This window comes from Miscanthus floridulus, chromosome 1, assembly GCF_019320115.1.
Source record: "Miscanthus floridulus cultivar M001 chromosome 1, ASM1932011v1, whole genome shotgun sequence".
In the NCBI taxonomy this organism is placed as follows: domain Eukaryota; kingdom Viridiplantae; phylum Streptophyta; class Magnoliopsida; order Poales; family Poaceae; genus Miscanthus; species Miscanthus floridulus.
In genome coordinates this window covers 137,720,932-137,731,404 of record NC_089580.1, presented here as the reverse complement: position 1 = coordinate 137,731,404, position 10,473 = coordinate 137,720,932, and the positions used below count along the sequence as shown (strand labels likewise).

The 10,473-nt window shown below is 42.1% G+C and overlaps 1 long non-coding RNA gene across 6 annotated transcripts; it reads left to right on the top strand.

Moving 5' to 3' along the window:
- The first annotated feature begins 950 nt into the window (after positions 1–950).
- LOC136494957 (uncharacterized) lies at positions 951–4,196 on the top strand. 6 transcript variants are annotated; one of them, XR_010768759.1, is made up of 8 exons: positions 951–1,200; positions 1,441–1,515; positions 1,607–1,691; positions 1,779–2,124; positions 2,647–2,683; positions 2,806–2,933; positions 3,044–3,241; positions 3,579–4,196. It is a non-coding gene; the product is annotated as an uncharacterized lncRNA (long non-coding RNA). The 6 variants fall into 6 exon arrangements; XR_010768758.1 differs by having other exon boundaries at positions 1,437–1,515; XR_010768760.1 differs by having other exon boundaries at positions 951–1,205; positions 1,437–1,515.
- The last annotated feature ends 6,277 nt before the right edge of the window (positions 4,197–10,473 follow it).

Genomic DNA, 10,473 nt, shown 5'->3' with positions numbered 1-10,473 from the left:
ATATTTATTTATTTATATTTATTTATAGAAAAGTTTAGAGTTCAAAGAGCTATAATATTACATTTATTATTTATTTTTGATGTTTATATAGAAAAAAACAAGAGAAAGAAAAGAAATCGTGGGTAGGCAGACTGGCGTTTCCATGGTTGGCTAAACGTGTGGTTAACATACACGAAAGCGGAATATTTTATGGTAGAAATACATAAACGGTAGCCGAGTGGATGTTTTAGTTGGACGAAAGATTTTCTTTATTAATATTAATATTAATAGGTATAGATAAGGCAAGGTCATCGTGTGGAAATGCCCAGCAGCTCCTACTTGGTCTATGTCAGAAAAGATGCATGCATGTCACCACATTACAAAGCTACTGAGACTTAAGTGGCAGCCGTTGGTAATCATTGGGTGGCACGGGCGGTGCTGAGTTGCAAAGCTCGACTTCGTGCCTGGCCAGTCATCTTCCTCGATGATTTTCTCTCAGTTTTGAAACACAACTTGTCAAACCGTGTTAGCCTTACTAAGGTTTGAAGCTGGTGTATTACTCTACAAACTTAATTGAAGCACTCAATTCCCAAACTACGTACTTCACAATATCTAATTTAATAAACTTTGATCAAAATCATGGATCCCTTTTTCATGTTTAGAGTGAGTTAGATTTGGTTAACCGGAAGATCGCTATCGTTGAAGGTGTAGACTTATGACAGATGGCATATCGCATTACCTTAGGTCTAGTCTTATGACAAATGACATACCGCATTATCTTTAGTAATTTAGCTCTAAACTTATTAAAAATTTATATACAAATTTAATTTTTAAATCAAGCCCTGAATACCATCTCAATGTTTTAGTATTTTTTGGCTAAAATAAAAAATACACAAGTCTGCTGTTGGGTCAGATTCAAACAGCATGCTCAGTCCAGTCCAGACCCAGGGGTAACTGAGAGAGGTTGGGCTGGCTGTTTGGGTGCGCTATCTGAGGCCCAAACCCACGTCCTCGTACCCCGCGCGAAGGCGCTGGCCGCAGCTCCGCTGCGGCGGGCTGGAGGCCGCTCGCGCCCGTGGCGGAGGTGCAGGACGGCGTTGAGGAGGAAAGCTTCTCAAAGGATCTGATGAACCATGGCAACCTACCTTTCAGCGTTGACAGCGCCCAGCTCGCAGGTCTCTTCGTGCAGGCCGGCTCGGCGGCTCCGTCCAGATGGTCGAGGTGAGGTGTGTGTACGCCTCCACCTCCATAGTTGGGGGTACGATTGCTTTGTGTCTTCACTGCAATTGCAGGGGCAAGTTGGTCTTTATCTGTGCGAATTGCTATGCATGGTTCGGTTGAGGCATTAAGTCTTTGTGATTCCAGTTTATTATCATGCACACAAGGCGTTTGTTGAAATACTATTACCAGGTGGAATTGTGATATAGTACACTTGATTTCTTGATCCATTCTTTAAGTTAGGGAGCAACAACTGTGGATTAAATTGTGAGCATAACTCCTGCTGAAGGTTACATCTACATCCCTATTACTGAACAGGTCCACTATACTAAGCTATTTTATATTACACTAATGCAATTGATCTCTATTGGTCCTTTTTTTATTGAGATCCATTTTGAAAATTATGCAGCAAATTATGGTCAATGACGTGATACCAGCTCCTAACACATAATTGGAGTACTCCCTAGAGGTCCCATTAGAAAATTTATAAATAGGTAAAACATGTTCTTTTCCTTCCTTTCTCTTTGTGTTTAAATGCACAAGTAAGAACATGCTTAATCATGTCTGCCCCTGTTTCATAGGCGTTGTATAGGCGTCCAGGCGTACCCAGCTTGCCTTGGGAACAGTGGTGCCTTGTCGCCTAGGCACTGCTTAGTCGTCCAGGCGGACCCAGCACTCACCTGGCGCCTAGTCGCCTTTGAAACCATGATGTCTGTGGTATCCTCTGATTACGTTAAGACGTTGAGTAATGTCAGCGCTTTTCAGATTGTATGTGGATATTTTTATCCAATTCCATGTTGTGTTGCTGAAACATGAACTTCATACTTATCTTTTGCACATTCAATTGTTTTCCTTGGGACATTCTCAATAATCCGCCAAGAAAATCTAGCTTCCATCCAGCAAGATCCCCTCCGGGTCGCAGGCAAGGTCAGTGAGACCCACTCTCCCAGTCCGTGCTGTTTTACTAGAAAAACCCTATGGAAATATCTTTAGCCGTGGTTATTTAATTAATTCAAGACAAATCACAGGCATGGAAGTTTGGCTAGAATAGCTACCTTTTGAACTTATCTTTACCCCCTAAATTGATTTAATGTAACCCAACTTCCATCCCCTTCCTTTTGAACTTCTTTAACCAATTTTGAAGAACCACAAGTTAATTTTGCTCCTAGCAATTGAATTGTGATATAATTTTAGTAAAAACAGCTCTGCCTTTGTTCCTTGCTTAGATGCAAATAATTTATATGTGCCACATTAACTTTCATTCATTTGATCCAGCTCATGACCTGTTAAATGTTTTATGAACCTATTGTTATGAAATGGTTTTTACTTTTGCATATAGTATGGGGCTTTAGTTGTGGGTGTTTCATTAACTACAAATCAACGTTGATGCACAATGTTTGTAAGATGCTATCTTAGTGTTATCATCTGATGATCATGTTTTTGATACAGGTTTGCCTAAAGGTGCAAAATTTGATCCATCTCACTGGTTTGTCACTGACTCACTGGCCTTTTTTCAAACAGATATTTCACTGTCTCATGGAACACTTTTGGCTTTGATACTCCACTTTTTGTTTCGCAATCTTCTTAAATTGATTCTATCCATTTCAGGTGTTAGAAATTGGAAGTGTATCACACTTCTTCCACATAATATTTAAGGTCTCTAATACAACACTGGGATAAGAATGTGTTGAAAGCTAAACACTGACATCTTGCTGATGTCCATTGGCACAAGGAAGGCAAGACAAAACCAGTCATAGTAACCTTTGATGATCTTACGCAGCAGTTTGACTGCATTTTTGTTGTCCACTTATTTCATATCCGTTGGGGTTGTTTCTCCTTTTTCTAGGTTGATCTTTTCTTTCATTGCGATCCAGTGGAAACAAACGAGCTGGAAGTAGTGGAGGCTCCTGTTGCTCCAGACTATGCTGCAACTGCTGATTATGGTGCTCCCTCCGCTGATAACTGGGGAGCTGAGTAGTTGAGAGGTTGCACCTGCTGACCTCCCCGGCGCACCTGTTTGTGCTGCATGGAGTTGCTGCTCCAGGTGAGCTTTTCTTTCTGTATCTTATTTATGCTTAATTCAATTATTACTGAATTTATTTGAACGAGTGATGCATTTATTTCCATAGTTTATGCTATGTTGATTCATTCTAGCTATCATAGCAATCAACTGTGTACAACTTTCCTGTTAAAATAGCACTTTAGCCCTTTCTTTGTGCCCTATACCTATCCTTTTTTGCCCCCAACTGGGCATAGCTCACTATATGTTGTGATCATACTTATGGTCAAAGGGTTGATTGTTTTATTGTTGCACTTGAAATTCATAAGCTCTTCAGATGTTGTAACGATGAATTAAGCTTTTTTGTTCATTCTAAGTGCAGCTCCTGCAGATGCTGATCGGTGGGATCCGGGCTGACACTGGTTGAGAAGAAGGCAGTGCCGCACACCCACCGACTGTCAATGCTTTCCGCATGGATCATCACTCATCAACAACAGAGGAGAAGCTGAGCTTCTTGACGTGATGTTTGTGTCGGTAATTCTTTTTTTTAAGTAGCTCTATCTATGTTGCATCATGGTGCAATGTTAAATGCGAGTCAGTTTTTGAGGTCGACATAGCTGGGCACTACCAGTTCAACTCTTTGCTGCCACCTTTCATCGTTAGCCATTCTGCAAGCGGATTATGATCAGTGCATATCGTCGTAGTTTTGGTGGTTAGGGAGAATGTAGCTGGAAGCACTGGCCTGGAGTCCTTCAAAGATTACTGCAGTTTTCTGTTCCACTGTCTTGTGTTCCTTTACCTCTCTGGGTCAGATCTTCTGATGCCCGTCTGTAGGTAGCATGATGTCTGCTTGTTCCTCGGACTGACTGTTGGAGAGCTATAGCGAGCCACATGCTGCTGTCTTTGCGAACTACTTTTCCTGCTCATTGATTTCCTTGTGGTCGTCGCAATCTTGTCCATTGTTTTGTGTAGTTCCTGCTACTTGCTAGGACACAAGCAATTTAGTGCCTCGCCCTGCCCTACTTTTGGTGTGGACGTGTGTGCTATTCATGCTCTTGTCTGATCGATCTGGTCTTCAGGATGGCTGCATCTCCGTTTAAATCCTGTACCATCTGAATCTGAAACCGTGATACTAGCTAAACGGCTGATCGATACCCTTCGCCCGTTGTTGAGTTTTTCTACATCGAACTATGTTGGCTCTTTTAGTTAATATATATACAATAATGACCTTGAAGATCCACTCGCTCGTACAAACATTGACATATAGAAACCCGTCATATTTGCAAGCACCTGAGGTTTTCTGATCAGAATCATTATAGATAGATAGATGTAATTCCAGGTGTTTTCTATAATTAACTTGCTAAATTAATAAATTTAGCAAGTTAAAAAAATAAGTAGCGATTGTCCACAAAAGAATACAATTATGGTATCCGTACCGGTCAATCGAGTTCAAGTTTTACTAAATTTATAATAAATAGTATTAACATTTATGTCTTTAAATAAATTTATTGTGAAAATATATTCTATAACTAATCTAATGACACTTATTTTGTATCATGAATGTTTGTACTTTTTTATATAAATTTAGTCAAACTTTAGGTTGTTTGACTCCTTAAAATCCAAAAATTGCATTCTTTTATGGATGGAGGTATTATTAGCTTTCTAAATGATTTTGCATTGAAAACCACGAACTATTTCTAACTAACTAAATCTCTTTTAATAGTTTCTTTGTCTCTTCCCACTTTCTCACCTAGCACCTTTTATTTTCTTAATTTACTCATGCATCCAATTTAGTTTGATCTCACGAGAAAAAACACCGGATAAGAAGCGAATACAGAGTTCATCTCAACTGCGGATACTTATGAGTTAGAGGATATTTGACAACTTTTTATTTTTAAGGAGCTCTTTTATCAAACCGTGGGAGACGACATTTTTTTTCTTTTTCTTTTTTTTGCTAAAAATCAAAATGCGGAGTTGTTTTATAAAAATCCCGGAGATACTCTAAACTGATCGCGTCCCAAGTGAACGTACCTGGAAGATGAGTTGGTCAGGTCACAAGCGACCAATGCAAACGGTTGGAATATTGAATATTATGTTCCGATTTGCCAGCGTTTGAGAGTGAGCTGCAAGTTGAAACAACTTTTTTTATTCCTCAACTCTTCAAAGTACAAGATGCATAGTATCTGAACTCACGCAATAACTCATACCACCACACACGCATCTCGTGACGGGCACATTACGCTAACCATTATGACGCATCCACATGTGAGGCTATCTAAAAATATTAAGAAAAACTTCGGTGGGGAACGTGAGTCGAGAAAGCCTCCGACTCAAGACCGGCCGCTCTACCACTGGAGGCCAGTGCCAACCGAGCTAAAGCTCGTTCCCAAGTTGAAACAGCTTAAAGGAGGACATGGGAGCATGGCTTCAGAAGCCGCATGTGCATGAACCCAAAAAAAAACGCTGTAAGCATTCAGCATTATTGCTTAAGCAACGGTTACCAGATAGCGTAAAGGGGAAATCAAATAGCTTTCTCTCTCTCCCTCTCTTTTTCTGGGAAAAAAGCGAAAGAGTGTCTGCTATAACAGTTTTGACAAGAAAAGCTTAGGGCCGTTAATAACCGGCTTGTTCGGCAGGACTGAAAAATAAGCTAAAACATTGTTCTAGCTGATTGGTGTGAGAAAAAAATATTATTCTATCTGAAATCACTGTTCACGTGACCAGTGATTCCGTGAGTGGGCTGGCCAGCCAGCCAGCCAAACAGCCCGAACAACGGGTTGGTTTGAAACCATGGCTAGCTAGTTAATAGACTCTTGATTTGACCTTAATGTTTATTTCAAAGGTTGGCCTGGAAATTAAAACATTTCGAGGTCGGTCGATCGTACAGCGCTAAGGATGGCAACGGATCGGGTTTGGGGCGGATATCTGCGGGTTTCGGGTTCTGCGGGTTTGGGTTTGGGGATGGTTTTTCACCCACGGTTTTCGGGTTCGGGGCCCCGAAACCAATCGGGTTCGGTTTCGGGTTTGGTTTTCCGCGCGTGGATATCCAATGGATATTCGAAATAAAGCATTTGGAATTAAAACTCATGTTTTATAATATACTAATAATAATTTGTTTGCTTAAATTATTAAATTTATTTAAAGTTGACTCATAGAAATATTTATTATTTGTTGCCTCTTGTTTATACATGTGAATATGTGTATATATATCCGTGGGTTTCGGGTATCCATTCGGGTTTCGGGTATCCGTTCGGGTTTCGGGTATCCGCGGGTTTGGTTTTGGTGATGGATTTCCACCCGAATCGGTTTTCGGGGCGAATTTGGGTTTCGATTTCGGGTTTCGGTTTTGGGTGCACGAAGACTCCACCCGATCCGAACCCGACCCGTTGCCATCCAGATACAGCGCTTGCAATTTCGATCGACTTGGACAGGCGATCTGAACTGAACTCGGAAAAGCAAGGAGAGCTAGAGTTATTCCGGCCGTGTGATTATAGTGTTCCGTTGTCACTTCATCGATCAAACAGTAGTTCGGTGCAACTGTCTGGTTGTGCAAGCTGCTCATTAATTAATACAACATCCAAAATCTTAAGGCTGGGCTTATTAAATCAGGTTGTATTTTTGTTGGTCGCCATTCTTTTCATTATTACCTATCCTAGTACGATCGAGTTTGATGTTGACATTTTACTCACGGGAGATGCTAGCGTCCGGACGCAGCTCCCACCTAACTTATAATGTTATCTAATTTGACTCATTAACAGAAAACCATATTTGATTCCACCCATCAATAAAAAACAATTGCTACATGTTGCACGCACAGGGGGACCGCCGGTGCCCACGCTTGCGCTCTGCTGCGCACATGTGGGGGACTGCTCGCGTCCGTACCCTGCTGCACGGACAGGCAGGGACTGCCCGAGCCCCAACCGCCATCCCCCTCCACTTTCTGCACCCGCCGTTGCGCCATGCCACGCTGCGCTCCGTACCTCCGCTTCCCACACGCATGTACGACACCCCAGCAGATGCAGCAGGCGCTGCAGTAAGTGGGTCCTATTGCAACATCCGATTTATTTTTGCAATATTCAGATGAAACACTTGCAACATACGTCCAAAATAGCTGAAACACTTGCAACAAACGTCTGAAACACCAGAAAAACACGTATGTAACCGTTGCAAAATATATGCAACATCCAGATAAAACACTTGAAACATACATTTGAAGCAACTGAAAATACTTGAAACATACGCTTGCAACATTCATGTATATACAACATTCAGATCTACTTTTACAACATCCAGATAAACACACTTGCAACATACGCCCGAAACAGATGAAACAGTTGGAACATACAGTTGAAACATACGTGTATAGCCATTGCAACATGTGCAACATCCTGATCTACTGTTGTAACACAGATATAAAACACTTGCAACATACCTCTGAAACATACGTTTGCAACATGCGCTTTCAGCGCAATATCTTCTTGCTGCATAGGAATGGAGGCTCGTTGGCGCGTGGAGTCAACCAGTGGAGAGTTCGTGGTGGCGCGGAGCTCGCCGCTCCCGTGCAAACCGTCACAGAGGGAGCACACGGTGCGGCAGCCGTGGAGAGGGAGAGGCGAAGGTAGCAGCTTCTGGTGTGAGCTGCCACCGGAAACTGGAGAAACCTAGCAGGCAACCGACCGCTAGGGTTGGGGTAGACCGGGCGGTGCGATGGAGCCGTTGCGATGGGGCGGATGCCGTGGTGCAGGCAGGCCGCACGGTGGAGGTGGAGTGGGGAAGGCGGGCGGTGCGATGGAGCGGTCGGATGCCGGTGGAGTTAGTTGTGCAGGCAGGATGCGGCGGTGGAGCGGACGCGTGGCCAGGATGCGGTGGTGGAGCCCGCCACGATGGTCGGGTGACGAAATGGGGATTCCATTTTTTTGAGTTAATTACGGGCGGTGGAGATGAGTGGCTGGTTGCCTGGGTTGGTCCACAGGCCCAACAATCATGCATTCGCACGGACGGAGACAGACGGATGCCCTATCCGTAGCATTTTCATTTTTTTAATGGGTCGTATCATGAAGTGTGAGAGATCAATCATGAGAGACTGTATTATTCTGTCTAAAGGCCTCTTTGGTTGGGCTCTCCCTAGCTCCGGCTCCCTCCCTGTAGCGCAGTGTAGCGCGGAGCAGGGGGAGCCACGGAAACACAGCTGCGTCTGCTCGTCTCTTGTGCTAAGGAGTCGGAGCCCCTTTGGCAGCTACAGCTGGCACAGTGCAGCGAGAGCTGGAGTCGCTGGGCAAGGAGCCTGCCAAAGACTGCCTAAATTCTAAAAGTGTATATGCAACCATGTGATATTTTTATAATAACACTGAAACAAAGATTAATCTCATTTACCATGCACTCGCTCAACTAGTTTAGTACGAAAAATCTGCTGGATGCCTGGATTTCGTTGCCAAAAAGGACCCATGATGTTGCTAGCATGAAGCTTGTGTGGGATATGAAGTCCAAACTGGACTTCCAACCTCACACATGCTTTCAGCATTATTGTCATCAACACATGTTTCGCATGGATGCTGCTACAACAAAGCTGACGCAGCATCCCGACCCGGTGTGAACATTTCGTAACGGAATATACATCAAATTGACGCCGAATTTCATCTAGTATATTCTCTAGATACATAGCATTATTGGAAAACACCACACAATCACCAATAGTAGTGACTTTCATATACAGCGGACACCGCTTTCGCTACTAAAACAACATGGCAGTACTGTTCTGGTTTGACATCTTCAACCACTAGTTTGACATTAGAGACGCGCGGCAGTTGAGGTGCTCTACTGCTCTGGTTGCTGTTGCGTTTCATTTTTCAATAAGAAAACTTGAGTCCACAGGGAAATTGGAACATGATCAGATGTGGAGAAAGTGGAATTTAGATATCAAATCGGACTATCGTTTAGGGCAAAAATAAGGCAGTACGAAGCGCTGTCTGTTATTTTGGTGTCAGGCAGCAAAAATATGGCACAAAGGCCAATGCTTACTCAAATACAGAATATACTACAGTCGAATAAGCTAGAGCATCTGAGCATGAGACGCAATCGTGCTATTAGATTTCCAAATAATATCGTGCACAGCTAAAAAACTACTCTATAATAGATTTTAGTTGTCCCAAATTCAATAGTTCTAAATTTGACCAAGTTTACATAGTAAAGTAGTAACATCCGCATCAAAGAGATAAATTATGAAAATGCATATTATAATATATCGAATGAAGCTCATCTGATATCGTAAATATTGTTACTCTTTTCATAATCTTGGTCAAACATAGGATGCACTTGTATAAAATCAATTTTTGTTGAGACTTACAATTTTTTTCACTGGCGGTTCATAATGTATAAGTGCTAGGAAATGAAACTGTGGGCCATGGCTATGAGCCGCTAGTGTAAATTTATCTTTACTAGTGGTTTTCTTAAGTCCACTACCGGTAGAAATTTTGTATTTACATTAATGGTTTTCATCACCTACCGTCAGTGTAAATCCGATTTGTATCGGTGGTATCCTTAGAAACTGTTACAGTAGATCGATTTACAATGGCGGCTTCCTTAAGAAAACCGTTAGTGTGAATATATTACACCCCTGCTGCACATACATATTCAGCCTGTTCGTTTCGGCTGAATTAGCTTATAATCCATGGCTGAAAGTACCGCTGGCTGGTTTGGTGTGAGAGAAAAACACTGTTCAAGTCATGGATTATAAGCCAGATACGAGCGAATAAGCCGAAACAAACAGGCTGATTATCGTGTGTGGCTGCCTAGTGCAGGCCTTTTCGGATTTTTTTTTGCTATTTTTTTTACCTTGATTTGAAATTTCTGGAAAATCATTTACGCTCGATCCTTAAGGAAACCGTCAACATAGATCGACTTACATAGGCGGTTTCCTTAATCGTCAGTGTAAATATTTACATTGGCGATTCTTTATACTTGCGATTGCTAAAAAAGCCTGTAGAGATATGAAAAATACTGCTAGTAAATTTTTTTCTATACTAGTGATGGCTTGATTTAGGACAACTAATAAAAATCTATTATATTTCAAAACGGAGGGTTAGAGAGCAATCTGTCATTCTTCTCTGCAGAAATGGTGTTGTGTTCCTGATGCTGACCTCCCGTCGCTCTTTTAGCCACCTTGGACTTGGATCATTCAACATGTTCACTCGTGAAATGTCCTAATATGGCTAGAGGGGATGGATAGCCTATTTAAAAATCTACAAACCAACTAGAAAAATTTGATTAGTATGACAAAT